Source organism: Argentina anserina, chromosome 6 (genome assembly GCF_933775445.1).
Source record: "Argentina anserina chromosome 6, drPotAnse1.1, whole genome shotgun sequence".
NCBI lineage: Eukaryota > Viridiplantae > Streptophyta > Magnoliopsida > Rosales > Rosaceae > Argentina > Argentina anserina.
Genome location: NC_065877.1, coordinates 13,520,647 through 13,526,646, shown reverse-complemented (window position 1 = coordinate 13,526,646; position 6,000 = coordinate 13,520,647).

Genomic DNA, 6,000 nt, shown 5'->3' with positions numbered 1-6,000 from the left:
AAGCTCGTGGTTCGCTTCACTGCTGCTCAATTCTTATCCCTAATATAAATGAAACTTGTACATCAAACTACTGCAGACTAGATCTAAGTCGACTATTGTTTCTGACCTAATTAAACAAAAAGTCTCAGATCGACCAGAACTGCAGTCCTCGGCTGCTTTACGAACATTCTAGTGCATGGGGAAGACAAGAGTGTCTGTATACATTTACAAATTACCCAATAGTCGATACTCGATACTGATCGATCTTATCAGGATTTTTTTTATCTCATGTAATATAACTTAATTGGGTCACAAGATTTCGAGTAATTAATAAAGATATAAAGATCTATGGTTTTAAACATGTACGTACTTCAAGGTATTACTGTCAAACTATTTTATTTGAACTACCGGCTTGGTTAGTTTTGTATATATGAAACTTGGAAATATTCGGCTAATTTTCGTACGATAATCTTTGCATGAATGAATGAAAGAAAATAAATGACTGATGCCCGATAATCTGTGACCTGCAAAAACTGCAAGGGGTCCATATATAAACAATCAGTACGTTTAAGAGTTTGAGGGACAATATCTTCAAATAGCGGGATATATATTGTATGGTGCATTGTGTGTATACATAATATTGCGACTCCAAGAGTCCATGTAGTGGATATAAATAGCTCTCTCGATGTACACAATATATATGTAGTCACAGTCTTATACAGATATTTTGTTCACACCGTGCATGGAATTCCAGACCAGTGGCTGGGGATGGTCGACCTAAGAAAGAAGAATGTGGACATGCAATTTCAGGCTTTCAACTACAGACCGATGCCGCGTCTGATCCAGTTATGAGTGTTACTTAATGATATGCATGTGCCAGCTGAGGTGGGTATAGAAGAACTTAATGCTAATTGTTGAAAAACTTGTTAGTATGATTAGCTTTAGCTTTTAAATTCATTAAACGAAAAATATAATTGACCATACTTAACTGCTATAGTAGTATATATGAAGGTAGTACCAGTGTCGGATCTAGGATGAAATGGTTACTCGGGCTTCAAAAAATGTCTATTATATAAAGAAGAATGTAATGTATTTTTGAGTCTATATGACCTTACGGTATGATTTTTTAAGTTGATGAAATTTTCATTTAGCCAATAAGCAATGGAAAAAACCGGCATTCAAATCTTATTAGCATGTGACAATGTTTTTTAGTCAAGCGAAACTTCATTTTGTTATCAAAGTACTACAACACCACAAGAAACAAGATAAACTCCATTACATGCCCAAGTTCTAATCGGTAAGACTAAAAAGGACTGAACAAGAACAAAATAAAATGTTTTTAGGGGGGGTTGAACCTAGCACCGCTGAATTAACATAATCAAGCCTAACCAATGAATGCAAGTAGGTATGGTAGGTTAACTATGTTTTACAAATATCCCACCAGGGCTTAAGCCCTTGCAAGACTAGCCTAAATCCGCCACTGGGTAGTACTCATATGGAAAATGTTTTAGTGTCATATTATGGCACCAGATCCGGCGCCGCAATCTCACGTGGTATGTCACGTCATTTTGCTATGTCAGCAATTATAATAATCACAAAATGTCATTTTTAAATAAAAAGACAATCTTATCCTTATTAATCTAACGGCTCTAGATTATTATAAACAAAATTGTAGTTCTTTTTTATATCATTTATTTTTCAAAATGTAATAAAAAGATACAATATATATAAAAAGTATGCTTGAATATATAGATATATATATATATATATATATATATGTGTGTGTGTGTGTGTGCGCGGGCGATATATATATATATATATATATGTTCTCTGTGTGTGTGCGCGTGGGATATATATATATGTGTGTGTGTGTGCGCGTGGGATATATATATATCTGTGTGTGTGTGCGCGTGCGCGCGGGCGATATATATATATATATATATATATATATATATATATATATATATATGTATGTGTGCGTGTGTGCGCGCGCGATATATATATATATATATATACACGTATGTGTGGAGTGCATATATGGTAATTGTATTAATTATTTATAATCATTAATTAATCATAAATGTAAATTAATTAATTAAGAAAGTCATGAATCTTTACCATCGACATATTTGTGTTAAATATGGTATTAATTAAAATATGTATATTCTAGGAAAAATAACATTTGTTACCTTACATATCCCCCTTAATCGATTATACCATAACAAAAGAATATTTCATTTTCAGAAGAAAAAAAACCAAAAAAGGAATATTACCAAAAGTTTTCATCTAAATATAAATGTTGTAATTACCTTACATTGTCTGAAATTTAAAAATAAATATATTTTGGGCATAAATTTGTTTTTTTGTTAATATATTTTGTGCATATATATATATATATCACACGTGCACATACATATTTCAAGCATATTTTCGTAAATTTCAATTTTTAAAATTGTATTTTAGAAGTATTATTGTGATGAAAAAAATGATAAAAAGAACAAGAAAAAATATTTTTATAATAATTTGGAACCGTTAGATTAACAAGAATATGATTGTCTTCTCATTCAAAATGATATTTATATATATTTTGTGGCATGCCACTTAGGATTCCGGCGCCGGATTTGACGCCATATTATGGCGCCCTAACACTCATTTACTCATATATGTGTTTAATTAATTCATACGTCCAATCTCGGGCGGAACTAGGAATAAAGAATGGATAAGGCTGGTTTTAGGCATAATTTTTTTATTATAGAAAATTAAATATATATAGAATTTGTAAAGTATGTTGTAATTAAAGAAAAATAGTGAAAAAAATGGGGAGAGTAGAAATAAATATAGATTTATTGATAGAAAATTAAAGAGTTGCACTACAAGATATTAAACTTGAGGGGACATATATTATGTGTGCTTATTGCTAGCTATGGGGACATATATATGTCTTTATTGACCAAAAAAGACAATTAGTGCAAATGTGTCTTTTGACGGTGTTCATATTGCTAACTTAGACACTTAATTCATGTGTCCTCAAATAAAAGAGTGGGTCCCATAATATCTCTAACACAAACTAAAGTACAAATATCATGCATGTGTATAGATACACTACACCAATTAGGGACACTTATATATGCCCATTCACATAACTATACGTTTTGCTCTTAATCCCTATAATGGGAAATAATTGCAAACTAGTCCCAAAAATATATATATAATATCATAACAGTAAACAATTAATCACACAATCTTTATATATTTGCCATTGAAATATTATATTCACCAATATATCAACAAAATTTGAAATCCAGTATTCCTATGCAATTGAAAAATTACTGCTATAATACGCTCATAATCCAGTACTAATATTGTATTGTAAGCTAAACTAGAAATTAATACAAGTAAATTAGACAAAAATATAATGAAACTATTTGAATAAAGCAGTCATAGATGAAGAAGCCACAAAATAACATAGACATTTACCCTTAAGGAGTAGACATGCGTACTCTTAGTTGGTAAAGTCTTTAATGATCTCAATCTGCTAGCACTTCCGTTTTTGCTGAACCAAGAGCTAATATTTTAAGTTAAATACGTTTTTCTTTTAAGAAGTATCAAATAAAATGAAGAATACCACCAACTCATTTTTCTTCCACCTTTGACAACTTTGTACTTGCAGTTATGTCCCATAATTTAACCGTTCAATTAGCAGACCCAGAAGCAAGGAGTGAACCTTCACCACTATAATTTACAAGTGGAGAATATTTTAGAGATAAAAATACATGTACAGTTTGTTGTACACCAACCAAGATATCGCCACCCATAGCAAATTAAAAAAAAAAAGATTTCTACCTAAAAGCCAATGTCCATAAGCATGATGTATGACCCATCAAAGGTGAAACCCATAGATTATGAGACATTAGAACAAGGCGCCTAAAAGGAAATGTATTTCTCTGAGCAGCAAATGTGCACCAAACAACCAAGTTTCTCAGAAATACACATGGATTCAATGAGTTCAGATATGAAATTTCCGTAAATTTCAGTTCATAGATTCTTACCTTGGGTCTCTATAATCACTTGGCAATATATCATCTTATTGACTGCATATTTTTAGTTCCAATCTCTGTTAAATGAAGGGAGAAAAATCCATTACCCACATCAGAATCAGATTAATGAGCAGTTATTCTGAAACACAGAGCACAAAGGCCTAAGCAAGAAAGAGAGCATAAATCCTCACAAAACTGACCCAATAAGTAAATCAACTACATACCACAACCGGATTTCCCCTGCTTGACTCAGCTATGACATTCATTTGAGAGATAACGTCGGTTCTATCCTCTGCATGCAAAATAACATAAACATTATTAGTACAAAAATGATCAAAAAAGCTACCAAAAACTGAATAATTGTGCTCGGAACTTAGTCAGCTTTTATATGGTCTTTTAGTTACCATGGTTATCTATACCAAAGAGAACTGTGAATATATCTCTCAAGGCTACAAAAACTTATCTATACCAGTCATAAGAGTCATGGTTACTCACTCACCATTACACTCCCACCACCAAGCCATGCATACAATAAATTCTCATCCCTTTCATTGCTATAGTTGTAGAATGTACCAACACAGCAGTAGCTGCACCGGTGCCGAAATGGAAACTCTGTGTGGATGGCTTAGTCAACAAGCAGCGGTGCATGTGTAATCTGTTATAAAGAATAGTGTTATATTGGATATATAATTTAATAGGCTGAATTATAAATAATTATAAATCAGAAACGAAGAACACGAAAAGAAATTCAACCCAAATACCGAACGATTGATGATGGAAGAACTAGTCGAGACGTGTGTGATACCACACTGTCCTTAAGACGTTTACGCCTCCTCTACCGGTGCAAGGATGTTTAGCGCTTGTCTCCCAGAATATAACGACTAAACGATTCTAGGAAGTTGCACTACTAACTTGAACCTTCAACGAACTCGAAAGGTACCTCTTTCTATCACCAGAGAAAAGCTAAGAATTTTGAGAGTTGGGAGAGGATTGTGTTTCGAATGGAATGATTTTACAATGAAATGATGGTGGTTATTTATACTGTGAGGATTTGAAATCAGCAATTAATAAGATGACTGTTATAGAAATCAAAAGATCATAACATATATGAGTTACATATGTTACAAATATTGATTTCAATTCTGTTATAATTCTCCATAACACACAATAACTCAGTTGTTACACAAAGGAAGAATTTGAACAGTCAAGAGAATTTGAAAAGTCAAAACCGAATTTTCGGAAATGCAAAAAGAATCTGCGTTCCGACCCTCAATTCGGTGTTGCATTCGTGTCCGCAGGTCGCACGGGCATACACGAGTTTCTCTTGTGACCTAGGATTTGCAAACCCCCCCTGCGCGTGCGCGAGAGGGTATAAGGGGGCTTACACAGTTTACAATCCATACACAATGGATTCTATATATTCTATATAAAGTCTTTTCAACACTTCTCTTTTCCAATGTGGGAAAATACATTTCCCTCATTCTAAGTAGCCATCTTTGAGTGACAATTTCTTATTCACCCACAAACCAAATTACACAAACAAACATATGATCTTGTAGCCCTCATTATGGAGAACTCAAATCTATTTTCATCTTTGATTAATTATAAGTTTAACTTAATTTAATTAATCAATTAAAATTTGGTTTTAAATGGTTTTTCCAACCATTTTTCAACAATTCCCCACATGAATGAAATTGGCCACCAAAGACTCGATAGAATTTGGTGATAGATTTCTACGGTTGAAACCTGCATAGGATAGGTAGGTTTGACCCTTTGAACCTTCCCTTATAAAAGTATGCTTACTTTACTAACTAAATAGTAGACGCGATGTCTTTGAATTATTCGTCATTTGTGTAAATGATGACATACTTTACACAGGAGTCTCCCTGGTACACTTCGGTTCTCATTTTTGTGCTCATTTTGGCCATGGAACACACGCCTGGTTCTGCAAGTAGTTTGATAAGAGTTATGCCCTCAATAACTC